Source organism: Lepisma saccharinum, chromosome 16, assembly GCF_977018435.1.
Source record: "Lepisma saccharinum chromosome 16, izLepSacc3.1, whole genome shotgun sequence".
Classification (NCBI taxonomy): Eukaryota; Metazoa; Arthropoda; class Insecta; order Zygentoma; family Lepismatidae; genus Lepisma; species Lepisma saccharinum.
In genome coordinates, this window is record NC_139244.1 from 24,623,505 (window position 1) to 24,643,455 (window position 19,951).

At 37.1% G+C, this 19,951-nt stretch overlaps 1 protein-coding gene across 1 annotated transcript in view; it reads left to right on the forward strand.

The window, feature by feature from the left end:
- LOC146000530 (uncharacterized) overlaps positions 1-19,951 on the forward strand; it is a 349,261-nt gene that overhangs the window by 291,128 nt on the left and 38,182 nt on the right. The gene's annotated exons all lie outside the window — the stretch shown is intronic.

The window sequence follows — 19,951 nt, forward strand, 5'->3', positions numbered from 1 at the left end:
CTCTCGCGTATCCATCAAACCGAAGCTGAAACGGAAACGATTTCAATGACCCAGAGCGGCCACGTCAATTTTGGTCTAATTTAATTTGCTCTTTATCATTCTGTTTTCACTCCAGCCCGGCGAAAACAACAGAGAAAGTCGAGGCTCATTGTTTTCTTTACGCACGACCGTGCTTCATTTGTTCCATCCCTCCCACAGGAGGAAACACGACGGTGGCGCCGTGAACTGACACATCCTGAATGGATTGTAAAATGATATCATGTTTTTCTCCACGAAGCGGCAAATTTCATATTCGTCGGTTCGTGAAATTATCACAATACTAGTTTTCATATTCGTCAAAACGTTGTTCATCTTTATCTCCTAAGCAATATTGAAACTTGAAACTTTATGAGAGCAAAGTACAAGTTCTTCCAACATATACAGCGTAAAAAACTCAAAATGTCAAGTTTTGCACATTCGCCGGTTCGTGATGCAGGGGAGTTGACATATTCGCCAGTTCGTGAAAACATCGACGATATATGACTCGAAAAGAAGCTGCACAAACTACATGCGTTCCGCGCTCAGAGAGCGACGCAACGAGTTAGATTCAATTACTCATTCGGGCAAAGTAGTCGTGGATCAGCTCCAAAATGTTCAGTGAGCATTGCTCGAATACTTAACACGTCCCAAGTGATATTCTTCGGACGTAAAATAACAATGATGATTATTAGATGTGGAAGCATTCTTTATGCAGCACATTTGCTATGATCGATGCCATACTCTTTCCAAAAAGGTGGACATTTACACATTTCTATAAAATCCGGCCGGACAGATACCTAAGAAGAAGGACATGTTCGCATGAAAGAGGACGCCTTGTCACCCTAACCAAGGTTGCCCGCATAATTTTTTCTCAGGGGTACAGAGTCACAGAAACTTTTATTATTATTACTATTTTTATTTTTAAACTATTCTTTTTAACTTGCTATCTGTATTTTTAGGGTTATCAACATGTTATCTATTTATTACCAAAACGTACGTGGTCTTAACACGAAGGAGCTCACGTGTGAAAAGAATATTCTCATTAACAACTTTGACATTTATGCCTTAACAGAAACTTGGATGAAAACTAAACTGATAGGGATTATTTTGTCAACTTGGAGGGACATTATAATCTGTTAAGGAAAGACCACTCCTCAGAAACCTCAACCAAGTCCTCTGCTGGTGGTTGTTGCCTTATTTCTAAGTCTTCTATACAATATGAGGTAATTGATATGAACTATTATGGAGTTGAGTGTTTATGGGTGAGGATATTCACAGGTAATAAGACCTCAATAATTTTAGGCATTCATTACTTCCCTCCTGATATGATATTTTTGTTGAATATTTGGATGTGGTTATTAATAGATTTTGGAATTCTAATGATAAGATTGTGATTTTGGGAGATTTTAATGTTGGTGAAATTGATTGGTCACTTTACAAACAAGGAATTTGTCAAACCAGATACAGTTCTAAAAGTTCCAAAGTTATTGAAATGTGTGATCTCCTTAATTTTAATCAATACAATATTCCTTACAATGCATCTAACCAATTGTCCACACTTGATTTAGATTTAAGCAATTTTGATGAAATTATTTTTAATACTGGTGTTGTACCTGTAAGTAAGGTTGATGTATTCCATCCACCTTTTGTTTTAGATGTCAGCTTTTCTCATATGTCATGTGAGACTAATGCAGATCTGCCCTTAAATTAGTCATATGATTTTAGAAGATGTAACTTTCTTCAACTTTATAATGATATAAAGGATGGTATTGATTCCATTAATCTGTCATCTGAATTAAATGAAATTGTAGAGTCTCTTCATAGTGTGGTACTACAATCTGTGGGGAATAATATACCTAAGAAGAAATGTTTTCCTCAGCAGTCACCATGGATAACTCGTAAAATTAAACGTTTGCTCAATAAGAAGAGAAAATGCTGTAATAAGTTCAAGTCTACCAACAAGTTATCCTGGTATCTGAGATATGTGTCCCTAAGAAAGGAGGTTAAATTCGAAATTAGGCAAGCTAAGAAAAATTACTTAAATTATCTAAACTGTTGTTGTTACTCTTGACAGAAAGATGTTTTGGAAAAATATTAGTTCTAAGATGTTCTAATGAGGTTCATTATGTTCTGGGCTTCAATGGTGTAAAGCTTGAAGAAAATGTAGTTGCTGATGCTTTCTGCCAATATTTTAGTACTAATGTTCGAAAACCTGCCAATGCTTCTGTAGAACCATGTGAATGGCATCATTTACCAATAGTGCCACCTAACATTAGTGACAATGATATTATGAAAGTTTTCAAGAAACTTAAACCTAATGGCAACTCTGGTATACACCAAATTCCCAATTATATATTCAAAGGTTGTAGCTCTATCTTTGCACCACTATTAAGTCACATATACAGGGCTAGCATAAATGATTCATTCGTTTTGAAAAGGCTATATTTTCAAAAGTATTACACGTACACACATGAAAGATATATGAAAAGAACCACAAACTCACCAAGTTTATACACCCTCTACAAATGTTCGATATGTGCACCTTTGGTTATACGACACACGTCCAGACGATACTCGAGCTCATTCCATACATTTTGTAGCATAGTCCTGTCAATGGTCTGCACTGCAGCACTGATGCGTTCTTTGAGCTCGACTAAGGATTGCGGTAGTGGGGGTACGTAAACAAGGTCCTTAACGTACCCCCACAGGAAGAAGTCGCAGGGCGTCAAATCAGGAGATCTGGGAGGCCAGGGGAACAAAGCTAGGTCATCCTCACAAATACGCCCAATCCAGCGATGTGGAAGTTCATCGTTTAGGTAGTCACGAACTGCGATGTTCCAATGAGGGGGTGCCCCGTCTTGTTGGAAGACAAAATCCCTGAAGTCAGCTCGGGCCGTTGATTTTTTTCGACTACGCACGAAACGCCCGGTGCCTTTCCCTTTGCACAATAAACCAGTGTCCTTGAATTGCCGATACCACCGCAAAATGCTTTGTTTACATGGCGGTTCTTTTCCATACTCTCTTCTGAAAGCTCGTTGCACAGCTATAACAGACACACATCTGGCATATTCAAGCACACAAAAACTCTTTTCTTGCTTTCCCTCCATTTTCGACAGGTACTAACCTCACACTGCCACACCCGATCGGTAAGATAATGATCTAGTGCTGCCACCTGGAATACACAATACAAACTTGGTGAGTTTGTGGTTCTTTTCACATATCCTTCATGTGTGTACGTGTAATACTTTTGAAAATATAGCCTTTTCAAAACGAATGAATCATTTTTGCTAGCCCTGTATAATAAATCGTTAAAGATAGGAATTTTTCGAAAACCGTGGAAAGAGAGTACGATTGTACCTATTCAAAAGAGCAAGGGTGATTACAGTATTTGTAATTTTAGACCAATCTCAATCTGCAATATTTTTAGCAAGATATTTGAAGAGTTAATTTTTAATTCTTTGTCTTTTAATATGAAATGTATTTTAAGTTCATCTCAGCATGATTTTGTTTCTGTAAGATCTACGAATACTAATTTATCAATACTGCTCTCAGACCTTAGTCAGTCTTTTGCCAATAGTAAACAAACAGATGTAATCTACTTATACCTCTCCAAAGCTTTTGACAGTGTCAACCATTCAATTCTGTTAACTAAACTGGCAAACTATGGGTGTGCTCCTTTGTACTGTTCCTGGTTTAAGAGTTTCTTGTCTCAGCAAACTTCCAGAGTAAAGTTTAAGTCTAGTTTCTCCATCCCTTGTAATGTGTCAAGAGGTGTTCCTCAAGGGTCGCTCTTAGGGCCCTTACTTTTCAATATATTTTTGAATGATATTGAATATGTTATAAAACATGCAAAATATCTTGCATACGCCGACGACATTAAATTATATTTACAAATTGATAATAATATTTCTCATGAGAAACTTCAGGATGATATTATCTCAGTTTATGATTGGATTAATGCAAACCAATTGACCATAAATTCATTAAAATCACTTGTGCTAACATTCTCTTGGAAAGAAAACTTCAAAATTTTAAATTATTTTATCAGTAATAATATCATCAAACATGTGAAATCCATGAAAGATCTGGTCAGTATTTTGGACAGACTTAAAATTTGAAGACTATATTAATCACATCATAAATAAAGCAAGAAAGCAATGTACCTTTATTATAAAAAAATGGAGTTGTTCAAATAACTAACAATTTCTAATTTTAATGTTTACAACTTTTGTCAGACCTATAGTGGAATACAATATTCCGATTTGGTATTACGCATGTAGTGCTAAGATGAAACAATCAATAGAAAAATTACAAAACAGATTTATCACATTTATATATTACAAATTCAAGCTATTCAAATACTATTATGAGTATGATAACCTGATGAATCATCTAGAAACAGACAGACTTGATGGCAGAGCTGAAAAGCTAATTATATCTTATATGAAGGAATCTTGGAGGGAAAGTATATGGTACCAAAATGAGAGGAAATAGCGAATTATTATGTCTTGATAAGAACTACAAAAATAACAAGTATGTTCTGTATTTCGAATATTGTGAGATAGATATTGATAATGTTGTTAAAACAATTTCAACTTCATATATAAGGATAATTATTTAAGAAATCTTTTATACGTAGTTCTATAGTTGAAATGTAACAATTGTATATTCTTTAATGCTTTTATAAAATTCTTGTAGTTTTAGGTTATGTTTGCTAAATATTTTGAAATGCTCTCTTGTCCAATACTGTGGTTTTGGATACCTTGTAATAGGTAACCTTGTAACGTGTAACATGTAATACTGCTATATTAAGGTTGAAAAGCTGTTCTCGGCAGTTTAAAAACACTATTAAATAAATAAATAAATAAATAAATTACATAGATTTGTAATTTCCATATTCGGTATATATATATATATACAATTTACATAACTGTATACTTAACATTAATTCATGTAGGACAAAAAGCTGTAAGACTGTAAGCTTAAATGTAACCTTATTTCAAATAATAATAATAATAGTTGCTGTAACTGACAGCCTGTAAGTCACAGGAAACAATGCTTTTTGTTATAAAATATATAACCATTCGAATTACATACACTTTTTCAAGAAATCTCGGGGGGCAAGTGCCCCCCCCCCTTGCCTACAGTCACGTGAGGTTCTGAACTTCCATCATCCCTAGCGGCAGGGTCACTCTCATTGGCGACGAGTTTAGCTCGGTTGAGCACCGGCTGTGTTCGGATGCAGAATGGCTGGATTTTATTTAAAATTGCTTGATTTCCTTATTCCAGTTATTCTTTACCTTATGCTCAGTAAGGTATGCGTAATAATCGGCGACTTCTCCGAAATCTCATCTTTACATGGATATACGATAAGGATCATAATTTTGTTTCATAACTGCTGTCATAATCCTTAAACCGACGCCTTGCGATGCGATGGAAAAAACAACGCTACAGGATAGGCCAAAACCACGTGATATCTTTGTTTGGACTCAATTATGCTCAGTTGTCTGCTGTTGACGTCACCACTATTACGGCCCATTGCTTTGCGTGTTCGGCGTTTGCGTTCTGGCGCGTCGCTCGTAGCGAGTAGCCTCCTCGAGCCACAGCTCTAAATCTCAACTTGTCGTTGCACGCTAGACTGCAAGATGCTCAGCGTGTCTGCACAGACACTTTTCAAGAGTTGCGGACGGCAATAATGAAGCCCTGAGTGAGAGCGAGGGGGAGGGGGTAGGTAAGCGAAGTACTCCTGAGGGAGAAAGAAAAGGAAGGAGTGGAAGGGGGGGCAGGTAAATTTTCCGACGGCAGAAAGTCAAACTTTACCCTTCTTTCCCCCACCCTCCCTTTCCGGAACGCCACCCCCACCCACCCACCTTCCAGACAGATGCTGATACCGTCTTCACCAATACACTTACCTTGGCGAGTTTATCAGCCGGGGTTTCCTGCCGCGCTCGCCCCCACCCCACCCCCCACTTTCCCTACACCCCCCCCCCCATTCTCCGCGCCGGTTGCCAACTCGTCTATTTTCCTTGTGTGCTTTTAATTTCCAGCGCGCAAACCACCTCATGCGGGCAAATATTTGCTCTCTCTATATTTGTCCGCTCCATAATTCAAACAGATACGATATTTGCCGAAGAGCAATCATTTTAATATTGTACAATCCTTACTTCAAACATCCCCTCTCTCCCATCTCACTCACTCACTCACTCTCTCACTCACTCACACACGCACGCACACGAGCGTACTTTGTGTTACAGCCATCCCTAAATGTGATAGTACATTCCGTCAGTTTTATTATACAAAGTTCTTGCACGGTGTGTGCTTTTTTCCTCTCCCCCTCTCCGCCCCTACTTTCCCCCACACCCAATTCGCTTTTTAGTCTTCCATTCCTGTTATTAATATTCCGATCTCGGTTCCACCCCCTCCTTCCTCCCCCTCCCCCTTTCTTTTCAGTCTCTATCAACTTTGCGATCTGCTACAGTTGGCTGTTGACATTTTGCGAAAAGAAACTGTTTGTTTTTTGTCTTTTGTAACAGACGTAACGCGGTGATAATGAACCAAAAATAAATTGAACAAGGCTCGTAACGAGCAAGCTGTCTTTCACCCCCCTTCCCCCAACACACGTCTCCTTCAACAAACCAATCCTTCTCTTCCCCTGCTTCTGGATGTTTTTCTTGTTACAACTTATTTTTTTTCCCGTGTTGAGTGCTTTCTCGTTCGATTAGGCATCGTTTATAACCGTCGTTAACCGGTAACGTGTGGCCGAAAGTAAACCGAACAAAATAACCGAGTGACTTGTATGGTTTTGACATCACTAGTAAATACTGACAGTCATTTGGTTTTATGATTTAAAGTTCATTATTAAATTGTAAAACTTTGCTTTGTTTCAATAAATGAAAGAGCCAAATTTTATAAATACTGCTTCTTTAATTTTAATTTTAAAGTAGACGATGAGAAATCTGAAAATCAGAATTGCTTCTCGCAATATACGAGGCTAGGTCGAATAGTTGGAGACGTGAAACAAGGCAGACTTTGCGCTGTGGGGGGCTCATCTGTGCGAAGTTAACGGCAAGATATAGTTTCGTTTTGCAACCCGTCTTTGCCTAACTATGTGATACTAAAATGACAGCGTTTGATGGAAAAAACAGAGTGTATTCGAGTCAAATAGTATGAAATAGTGTAAATTAATTGGAACTGGAAAAGCTCCAATGAGTTTATTTTTTGTCAGGAAACTAGTTATATGAACTGAAAGTATGGACGCTATTCATGACCGTGCAGCGAGGTATTGAACTTTCAGGAGCAAATTTTAATAGCTATAATTATTATTTATTTATGCTATTTGGGAACGGGTTTCTAATTATTTCTATTATTATTAAACACGGTTTACAAATAATCAATAAAATATTACCTTTTAAGCAATCTCAATGCCATTGTGCTCTAACTCGCTAGTATTATTGCATATTTAAATTTTCATTTTCTACTCTTGAAAATTATCAATCCAAATACCTAAGTATATATCTGTATTTTCATTTGGAAACTGATTGTGCATAAAATAAGAAACATGCTGAGGTTGTGAATGAAATAGCATTAGGTATTTGTACTTGAAGTTTATATGACCATCCATTATGTCTGTGGGTTACTTCTAAACCATTAATATTTTTCTTTCAAAATTCTTCCAAATAATATGGTGAATTGATCATTTGTTGATTTGATTACCTAAGTTATGTCAAAAGTTTACACGAGGCGTGAAAATTATTTCTGCTTGTGTGTGTGTGTGCGTGCATACATACCAATCCCTTCTAATATATAATATTGTGACGTACTGGAGATTTTTGTTTTCGAGATTGAGCCTTAAAATAAAACGTTGGTGTGAATCAGACTGCCAAACCTTGCAATTGCTCCCAGAAAAGAAATAACTTTTTAATTGCAGACTATGTGTCGATATTAGTTTTGAACGTTTCGTTTTCTTTTCTGATCCTTGACGTTTGCGTTTTTGTGTAAAGCGACAATTGTTTCTTAGTCTTGGAAACTTTTCTATTCAAGTTTTTGCGTTCATATATCTTTATTATTGTCAATTGTTACGCTGATAAGAATTTCTCTTATCCTTGTCTACAATTTCAGAATGAGATTTTGCTTTACAGTTCAATATTTATTAGCTTCTTCTTCTTCTTTATTTTATGGCTCACACCGCGTTTGCAGTTTCTAGCCAAAGTTGCTGAGTTCAGGTTCTGTTGTTGATATCTATGTTCCAAACTGTTGTTGAATATCATTCACTTTCTTCGAAACACTAATGTCTTCCTGTTCTTATGGTATAACAGTTTTGTGAGGTTATTAATTTAAATTGTAGTGTGAATCATCGTGGTTGTTTAAATAGTAAACCTATGTTTTCTAGCGAAACTATAAAGAATCCGAATAACTGCAGTGCGAGGTTCAGATATTAGTGTAGATAAGGATATCGGAAATTGTGATTGTTGTAAGTTTTTATATAGAGAGTCTCGGTATTGTTGTCTTAAGAGACATTCAAAAAATAAATGATTGAGTGTTTGATTAGCTTCTCCGCATTGGCAGGAAGTTGATGGCACAATCTTTAAACGAGCCAAATATTGATTTACTAATACATGACCTGTTCGCATTCTTAATATAAAAACAATCACTGCCCGAGGAAGATTCATGTTTTGGTACCAATGTCTACGATTTCTGACTTGAGCATGCCACTTATAGGATCTGGTATTTTGTAGCTCTATTTTGCACCACTCCTCCCACTGTTTTTGTAACTTATATTTTACTCTGGGTAAGAGATCTGTATAAGGCAGTCGAAAAGGTGTTACATAATCCTGGGTTCTTGCTTTTTTTTTTCATTTGCATCTACTATGTCATGATATTTATTTTGATTACTATGCGCACGGATGTAAGTGAAAACCACTTTCTGTCCATTTTGTCGAAGATGTTTTATCGTGCATAAAATCCAGTATTCAAATGTTATTAACTTGTAAGCAGCACTACCTGTTCACGACAAAGCCTGAAAGACGCTCAATTCATCAGTGAGGATTAGGGATATTAGCATTACATTGCTCGTTCTCTTCAGCGTATATTAAATTCTATCCAGAGCCACACTTTTAGCATACGGTCCACAGGAAGGAGCGTGAAATTACCGTACATGTACGGTCCTGACCGTACGGTTTACAACCCTGGCCGCTTCACCGACTTCTCATCCCAAGCTAGGTAGAAGATTCAACCCAGATAGTTGCCAGGGATAGATGGCAAACACCATTGGACACCTGGTATCATCTATGAGTCGTGCCCCGATTTTTATGAATCCTTACGTTTTAGCCGAGTAGTATTAACAAATCTGCAAACTAGGAGTGGAAAGCTATGCCACTCACTCAATTTTCTGCTTCAGCGAAAAATTTCGCAAGTCCCGTCAATTTCCACAACCCCGTTTCCATGGTATCGAAAATTCTTACTCCACCCTTTTCATACAGTTTAAAAATATCTTCTGGCACCTTTTGCAGGTGTTTTTCGACTTTCCCCTAATATTTCACTGGCAGATTCTAAAAGATCACTTTTTTTTTTACGATCCTCCTTTAAAGAAAAACTCTCTCTCTGGATCTCTTCTTGGGTGGGTGTCAAGGAGGTCAAAAGGCTGGAGAACATAAAAATGTGTAGAGTATCATAATGAACGGCGGAATCATTTAGCACTACAAAAGTGTTACAACCACTGTTTTCTTTCCGCGACCACCTGTTTGGTTCCCAAATACACTGAGGTGTGAATGAAGCTTGTTTTGTTCAGAGTGTTTTGGGACCTGGTCTGCCCAACCCATTAAGAAGGGAGGAACGGTTAATATCTTACCTTGCCAGATTTTGGATTCGTGTTCAACGGAAAGAGATTCATATAGCCATATAAACTATTTCAATTAAGGTCAATTTTGGGCATTGGTTTATTGCAGCTTCTTAAATTTCCCTCAACTTCCATGTAAAAATTGTACAAGAACTTTGGGTCATCATAACGTATTAGTTTGTCCTATCCCTCTATGTACACACGCCAAACCACACATCCATTCACAGACAGAATCACAGACACACTTCGAATGAGGGAGAATATGATTGATGAAGGGACAATCACAAAGAACGCCCATGCCCAGGCCGGGATTCGATCCCGGGACCCCTGACGTCGTAGCGCGCTGTTGCTAACCACTCCGTTACGGAGTCAGGCTCGTAGCGTCGAAACCATTCCTCAACGAACAAAACGTTACAAAGAAACGTTGTCTGTCTTCTTGTTCTCTACGCGCTGTGATAGCTTGTCGGCGCTGTACGGCGAAACCATGCCGTGCCATTTTGATGGCCGAGCACATTCGGTTTCGAGTTCTGGCCTGGACAGTATTCCTTTGCCAGCCAGATTCTTTCATTTTTTTTTTTGTTTACTCAACATTTATCCTCATCGTCAAGCTATAATAAATAAATAAATAAAAAAAACAAAAAAACAACGACAACAAGAACATGATATATGCTAGATGTTGTTGAAAAGTTCTGAGGATTAGAAGCACACGAAGTAAGTTTTTGATAATTTGTTAGCGATAGGAATTATATAGCAAGGATCCATACCGTCCCTTCTGTCCAGACGACATCATTTTAACTCTGCTACGAATTGGACACAGCCGTCTCACACATGGTCACTTGCTGCAAGGGCTGGACCCTCCAATGTGCGGTGTCTGTAATGTTGTTTTAAATGTTCTGCACTACCTGTCAGACACACGTCTAACCTTCCAGTGATGTGTCTATCATCCATGTTGGGAGATGATGGCTGTGTTTTAGCAAATGTTTTTAGCTTTGTGAGAAGAACGAGCCTTTCCACTGTTTTTGAAGAAGTATTTTAGTGTGTTCTATGCCCTGTGCATGTCCCTTTACAACCCTGCATTTTAAACTCAAGGGGCTTGTTACACCCCTTTTTTAACCCTCTGGTAAGGATTTTGGAAAAAGTGATTTCTTCCTGTATACTTTGAAGGGTGGAAAATGATATGTGCTGACGCACCAAAAAATTTTAACTCGTTCATTCATTCCTAATGCCGAATCAAAGTCATGTAGAACCTTGGCTGAATTACCTAACCAGCGGTTTGAACATGCAAAAAATCCTGACGCCACAGGTGGTAAATGGGTGAAGTCATTGCACAGCAGTCTTCTTGGCGTGTTTCCTCTTGAACTTTTGTTACCTTGATGCCTCAATCGCCACAACAATGAAACATCTTGTCATTATAATTGTTGCCTGGCCATTGTTGTGTCGTTTCCTCGACAACACCGGCGAGAGTGCGTGTCTTTAACTATCCATTACATGCGTGGACGTGATGATGTTTCTTGTACTCAATCAGAGGCAGCAAAGGTGTTTATTTGCCTTTCGCCTCTTCGTCTTTTGTTCTTGGCTTTTGAGGGCGGTTTCCACCCCATTCTTCTTTCCACCGAAAGCCGTGGATCGAGGGTGGAGCCTCGGAGGCCCCTTTCTCTACCTTGTTGACACCTGACTTCGCTTGGAAGACCACCCACGACGTCTGCTACCGCGGCGCGCGATCGCTCCTCCGTCTCAAGTGTTTTTTCTTCCTTCGGAGATTCCGGGCACTTTTCTTCGGCCCCCAACGGAGTTAAAAAAAACACCTGTTGGAACAGTTTTGCCAACTTGACTAATGTGGGGGGGGTCGCCAGAACAACCGCGAAAGCGCGAATTTGCAATTCTCGCGGTTGTACCTTTCGCACGTATTCCTTCACGGTTATTCCGTACGCGATCAATCCGTTTCGGGCTAAATTCTTTCGCTCTTGTTTCGTTCGCGCTTAACTCGTTTCGCTTTAATTACTTTCACGCTTAATCCGCTTTGAGTTTGTTCCTTTCGCGCTTATTCCAGTTTTCAATTTTGGTTTTACGATTAATCCTTTTTCTTGTTGTTCCTTTTGCGCTTATTCCTGTGTTCAATTTTGATTTCGCTCTTAATCCGCTTTACGGTTGTTCCTTTAAGGCTTATTCATGTGTTCAATTTTGATTTCACGATTTTCCTTTAGCGGTTATTCATGTGTTCAATTTTGAATTCGGGATTGTTCCTTTAGCACTTATTCATGTGTTCAATTTTGATTTCACGATTTTCCTTTAGCGGTTATTCATGTGTTCAATTTTGAATTCGGGATTGTTCCTTTAGCACTTATTCATGTGCTCAATTTTGATTTCATGATTTTCCTTTAGCGGTTATTCATGTGTTCAATTTTGAATTCGGAATTGTTCCTTTAGCACTTATTCATGTGTTCAATTTTGATTTCACGATTTTCCTTTAGCGGTTATTCATGTGTTCAATTTTGAATTCGGGATTGTTCCTTTAGCACTTATTCATGTGTTCAATTTTGATTTCACGATTTTCCTTTAGCGGTTATTCATGTGTTCAATTTTGAATTCGGGATTGTTCCTTTAGCACTTATTCATGTGTTCAATTTTGATTTCACGATTTTCCTTTAGCGGTTATTCATGTGTTCAATTTTGAATTCGGAATTGTTCCTTTAGCACTTATTCATGTGTTCAATTTTGATTTCACGATTTTCCTTTAGCGGTTATTCATGTGTTCAATTTTGAATTCGGGATTGTTCCTTTAGCACTTATTCATGTGTTCAATTTTGATTTCACGATTTTCCTTTAGCGGTTATTCATGTGTTCAATTTTGAATTCGGAATTGTTCCTTTAGCACTTATTCATGTGTTCAATTTTGATTTCACGATTTTCCTTTAGCGGTTATTCATGTGTTCAATTTTGAATTCGGGATTGTTCCTTTAGCACTTATTCATGTGTTCAATTTTGATTTCACGATTTTCCTTTAGCGGTTATTCATGTGTTAATTTTGAATTCAGGATTGTTCCTTTAGCACTTATTCATGTGTTCAATTTTGATTTCAAGATTTTCCTTTAGCGGTTATTCATGTGTTCAATTTTGAATTCGGGATTGTTCCTTTAGCACTTATTCATGTGTTCAATTTTGATTTCACGATTTTCCTTTAGCGGTTATTCATGTGTTCAATTTTGAATTCGGGATTGTTCCTTTAGCACTTATTCATGTGTTCAATTTTGATTTCACGATTTTCCTTTAGCGGTTATTCATGTGTTAATTTTGAATTCAGGATTGTTCCTTTACCACTTATTCATGTGTTCAATTTTGATTTCACGATTTTCCTTTAGCGGTTATTCATGTGTTAATTTTGAATTCGGGATTGTTCCTTTAGCACTTATTCATGTGTTCAATTTTGATTTCACGATTTTCCTTTAGCGGTTATTCATGTGTTAATTTTGAATTCGGGATTGTTCCTTTAGCACTTATTCATGTGTTCAATTTTGATTTCACGATTTTCCTTTAGCGGTTATTCATGTGTTCAATTTTGAATTCGGGATTGTTCCTTTAGCACTTATTCATGTGTTCAATTTTGATTTCACGATTTTCCTTTAGCGGTTATTCATGTGTTCAATTTTGAATTCGGGATTGTTCCTTTAGCACTTATTCATGTGTTCAATTTTGATTTCACGATTTTCCTTTAGCGGTTATTCATGTGTTCAATTTTGAATTCGGAATTGTTCCTTTAGCACTTATTCATGTGTTCAATTTTGATTTCACGATTTTCCTTTAGCGGTTATTCATGTGTTCAATTTTGAATTCGGGATTGTTCCTTTAGCACTTATTCATGTGTTCAATTTTGATTTCACGATTTTCCTTTAGCGGTTATTCATGTGTTAATTTTGAATTCAGGATTGTTCCTTTACCACTTATTCATGTGTTCAATTTTGATTTCACGATTTTCCTTTAGCGGTTATTCATGTGTTAATTTTGAATTCGGGATTGTTCCTTTAGCACTTATTCATGTGTTCAATTTTGATTTCACGATTTTCCTTTAGCGGTTATTCATGTGTTCAATTTTGAATTCGGGATTGTTCCTTTAGCACTTATTCATGTGTTCAATTTTGATTTCACGATTTTCCTTTAGCGGTTATTCATGTGTTCAATTTTGAATTCGGGATTGTTCCTTTAGCACTTATTCATGTGTTCAATTTTGATTTCACGATTTTCCTTTAGCGGTTATTCATGTGTTAATTTTGAATTCAGGATTGTTCCTTTAGCACTTATTCATGTGTTCAATTTTGATTTCACGATTTTCCTTTAGCGGTTATTCATGTGTTAATTTTGAATTCGGGATTGTTCCTTTAGCACTTATTCATGTGTTCAATTTTGATTTCACGATTTTCCTTTAGCGGTTATTCATGTGTTAATTTTGAATTCGGGATTGTTCCTTTAGCACTTATTCATGTGTTCAATTTTGATTTCACGATTAATCCGTTTCACGGTTGTTCCTTTAGGGAATGTTTTAGACGGGTGTTTCCGTAATGGACCACTCTATATCAACGGTTACTATAGGCCTATGTGCATCTACACTGCAAAAAAAAAGGTGTGTTTGGGGTGAGTTTCGCTCTTTGGAGGCTTCGAAGGTCAGAATACTCGGAATCCTCACCCTTTTGAGTGAGTTTCTCCTCCCTACCCTAGGGTGAGTGCAGATCTGTCGTGAAAACCTTCCCTATACACCCCTTTGGGTGAGTTTCGGCTGCACCGTGATGCCACATGTACAAACTTTCCCACTGAAAATCCACTCACAGGCCTTGTCATAGCGAAAGAATTTTGCCGACATGACAACGTTTGTCGTCCTGGACCCCCTGCCCAGGCTCTCCGAGGCAATTTTTCTACCTGCTGAACCCTTTTCCCAACAAATTACCACCCTGTAGCAGTTCTCTAAATATTCAGCAGAGGCGCTGTACTGCAAGTGGCGCTGATTCGAGTGACTAAATCGTGAAATACTTTCAAAATAGGTCGAAAACCTAAAGTCCGTCGACGTTGTTCGTGTGGGGAAACTAGCGGTCGAGGGACCTTGGAATAAACCTGTCAGTTTTGAGATCACTGTGATGTTTTAATAATTAGAAAGTGTACGAAATAAATACCTGTATGTTACATGTAAATTTCAGGAATAATCTATTTGAATAGTCATTTCTTATTTTCAAGTACAATTTCACTGCTTTACGTCAGTAATTAACAAAATTTAAGCCGAAAGAAAAATATGATTTTTCCTCACTTAAACAAAGGAAATACATGTTTATAGCCTGAAAGAACGTGTGACATATGCAATCGTGCAAGTGCATACAAATTAAGGCATAAAAAACTGTGTTTCTTTTGTTTACAATATTTCTTCTTTCTTGTTGTTCGAACCTGTATGACTGCATCTTTGTAGTTATTTTCTCATGAAAATATAATGTGCCTTCATTATCAATGTTATCTTGGAGAAGTAAATTTTGTTACTTGGAGTCGGTATTTCTAGTGTTCATTCATAACGCTTATCTGTCGGGCTGCATTACACTTTTCCTATTCTTATTTCATTACTTTTTTCGGCTAGGAGGAAGCTCTTATGCAAAACACAGATTACAGATATAACACCAGGAGTACACAACCTGAGTACTCAATGTAATTGGAATTATTTTTTAACGCTTAAATAATTTGTTTAACCTTACTATTTTACAGTAAATTTAACGAGAGGCGTCAAGACAATTCTCTGTGCTGAGATGTAAAATAAACTTAATGTTTAAAATGTGACCCCACCACAATTAAAAATTTAATATTTCCGAAGTTACTGGGATTATCGTAAAGGATTATGACCATAAGAGAAGGGTTATGGCTTCTTGTTATGAGGCCCGTAGCCAGGGGGAGGGCTAAGGGGGCTGAAGCCCCGAAATCCTACAAATATCTAATTTAAATAGTGCATAGAGGTAATTAATTTTACTTACTTAGCAGGATTAAACATTAGATCGAAAAAAGTTTAGTGTATAATAGAGAAACCAGTTTATATTGTTATATTCTACCATTTAATCCAAAGAATAAATGGATCCACCAGCTCTCAAAATTTATAGTTTTCTTTGTGACAAGTCATACTATATAAACTTCATGAGTAAAATTTGGGCAAAACTTTTAAAGCCTTTACTGACGGAATGTGTAAAGGATAATAACAAAATACAATAACTATGAATTTCAGTACACTAACTGTACAAAATGTAAAAAAAATGGACAATGTGTTGGATATACACTCATACAGTGAATCGAGTAGCAGTCTCTCTCCATTTACACAATAATAATAATAATAACAAATAATTTGGATTAAAATTGGTTTATTTTCAATAACTTATAATAGTTGTTATTGTAAAATGATAATTATAACCGTGGTAAACTGGTAATAATTATTATTGTCATTATTCTTTCTACCAATCAATGGCCTGTCCCCTTCTGCAAATATTTCTGGCGACGCCTGTGGTGATAAGGATGAGCCCCCCCGAAATAAACGGGCCTGTGTTATAGTCATGTTCCTAGAATTCCCATCCTTCCTGCATTTGAAATTCTTTTTTTAAAGTTCTCTGCCAAACAACTTACGTACGCCACCAATATGACATGTGACGAATACTTCAATTTGCAATTTGACGAATGGCTTAATTGTAACGATGAGGATAACACTGATGAGACAAAGAAAAGGACATATTCAAACTTTACCCAAACCTTCTGCTTCGTAGTTTACTACACCAACGACTATCTTTTGCATTTATTCAAAAGGTATGCCTAAGGGCGGTAACGCCTACAACAAACAGTCTAATAGAAAATGTTTCATCCCACTTTGCGTTTTATCCTTGCAAGGGACCGCAACTCCAGAAGACATTCAACTTTCATTACTTTTCCCCCACCCCTACATCACAGTCAATGTACAACCTAAAATGCTTATCCATATTTTTGAAATCTTTAGAGCTGCATAAACAAAAATCATAAAAGTTTCTAAATAGGTCCGCTTATCTAAGTATTCAAAAGAAATTTTGGTTAAGCTAATTAAATTACCATAAACGCAGTTCCAATTTGTTATTCTTGTTTCATTTCCAAATATACGCTACATTTAATGAGGCAAACTGGTTCCCTTTCTGAGCCACTGTCTTCAAATAGATGTGGCAACAAATAAATTTTGCAACGACGTGTTGAATACCATACGTGAATATCCTCCAAAGTTCCGTTTCTGGACTTTCTCTCCTTTTCCTTTGTAACGAGCAACCCCTTGCTGTGCGCGTCACGCGTCAATGCACCAAACCTGAAGTCTTCCCTGGGAATGACATTACAAGTCGAAGCAATGTTTTATTTCTGGTACACGATTATATTCCTCTGATAAACGCTGTGATTAAAATTTCTAACTAGCTTTGAAAGCTTTTTCTTGAACAAACTGTACAAAAGTTAATTGTCCTCGTCCGTGGCCGTGCGGTCTAAGGCGCTGTGCTTTGGCCTCCGACGGCATGGGTTCGAGTCCGCCTGGGTTCAGTCTCTGGGTTCTCGGCCTGTGCATAGGACCGGTGGCAACCCACCATCGTGAGGAAATTGGCGAGCTACGAGTGAGTAGTGTAACCCGGTCACGGATATCTCCTATAACGGCTGGAGGTTCGACGTGCTGACCCCACGTCACCCCATTACTGGTTGAAGATCTCCACACCTCTAGGTAAGATTGTGGGATGGAGCCTGGCAGCCGGGAGATAGGTCAAGGCCCTTCGAGGGCTGTAGAGCCACGGGTATTATTATTATAGAAGTTAATAACAAAATTTAATGACTATAAGCATCTCAGTCAAGTTACTGTTGCGCTGGAAATTCATTTATCAAGTGGATCGAGAAGAAAATTCTCTCCAAGGAGGATATAATAATAATAATAATAATAATAATAGTAATGATAATACATTTGGAATAAAATTGGTTTATTTCAATTAGTTTATAACAATAGTAATCATAAGCATGATAATTATTATTGTTATTAATATTACTGTTTAAATTTTATTGTTGGCCTGACCACCCCTATAAAGAATTCTGCTTCCTTGTAATCCACGCGCACGTCACCTACTAAATCAAGAGATTATTATTATTATTGGTTTGGATATATACGTGGATCTTTTCATAAGCCAACTAATTGACCGTCAAGCATTCGGTAGCAAAATCCTTGAGTCTACTATTCAACGTGCTCGGTCACGGCTAACTTATTACATTTATTTCAGACAGTTTGCATTATACTGGCACGTAAGATTTCTCAAAATATGGTCAACTGAAGTTAATCAATGCCATTGAACATAGGATTACTTTTACAAAAATTAATAAAAGTGCAACATGAATTTAGGTTACAAACTGAGACGAGAGTCGTGAATGAAGGAACCTTTCGTTCTTTCGTCGCTGTAAGCAGACTCGTTCTCGTTGCTCTTTCTTTCCCGAAGGAAAAGCCTCGGTCTCGTTTAGATTATCTCAATAATAAATATATAAGAAATGTTTAAAGACATTTAGTAATATAACTTAAAAACGAAAGTTTTAGAAAATTAAACATCTTTAAATAAAAAGTAAATCAAGTTGCATATTATAGAAATTTTGATTATAACGAATTCAAAAAATAATTTACACTACGATTTACCAAATCCTTGAACAATACAAGGCTTTCGGACAGTATAAGTCTCGATTATACAGACGGCTGTCACTCTCGGTCTTGTCTTCATTTTAAATTGTGCTCGGTTTCAGCCAAAGTGGCACAAAAGCGAAGTAAAATAAAGCAAATCAATCAATCAAAATAATCATAATACGTAATAATAAATTTTATACCAACGGCCGATCTTCCTTTAAAAAATTCTGGTTTTCTATTGTTCTAGTCAACAGTCGAAGGCAATCGATATATGTAATACCTCGAATGACGTGTCTTCCTGCCAGTGAGAAGGAAAAGAAAACGGCATTATTCCTGCTTACCACTATCTAAGATACAGTTTTATTAGTAGTGCAAGACCCTGCATTCAACGACTAGTTAAAAAAAAATGAAGTTACTTATTGTATTTTGGATGATACGTCCTTCATATCTTCACATTCACGCTTGTTTATTAACTATCTGGATTATTTTTAAAAAATGTTATTTTTCGCAAGTTCTCGTGTCCATTGGCAATATGTACAAATACAGGAAAATAATTTATCTTATGGAAATGGCTATTTCAACAGTCACTCACCCAGGCTCGAACCCGGACACCAAGTGACGAGAGCGTTGCACCACAGCTCTGCACCCTGTCCGTGGGGGTCCCCTTATTGAGAAGAACTTATTGCTTACAAATCCCGCAGGAAGAGTACATTATCTTTGGTAACGACCACCATATAAGTTATATTTTCTGGAGTTCTTTGTTCCAATCAGTATATTAGGACACTACAGTAAATGCAAAGACAATATTTTCAACAATAAGACATTAAATACTCATTTATTATTATAAAATTTTAATTACAGATTATTGTAACGAACTGATAATAACCAGCATTACACAATAAACGCAGTTTGAAGTTTTCTTTATATAAAAGCGACAAAAAACATTCTCATGTTCACATTAGTTTTTTAGGGGGTAAAAATCTAGATTTTTGGTCAACTAATCATGTGTATTAGAAAGTATCAATGTCAACTATTAACTAATAAGTTCTGGGGAAATTTGAAGTTGTTTGTTGCGGAACCTGAATCAACTGCCGTTATCCTCCCACCCCCCTACTATAGGGCTGTTCCTGGATGAGAATTACAATATTATATTCTACATTAATATTATTATGAAGTACTTATCTCTGTGAAGGAAAGCCGGTCTCCATGGCGGAGTGGGTAGCGCAGCGAATCCAGGCCTGGGGATGTGTTTTCTTTGCGAGTGTCCCTTCATGAATTTAATCATATCATCAATTCATCCTCATCTTCCCGATTAGCCAAAAGTGACACAAAAGCGAAATAAAATAAACCAGCTCAATCAATTTGTGGAGGAGAGAAATTCTGTCCTTTATTTTCTTAGGACTTTGGTATCCACAGAGCGCTTTCAAATTGCCACA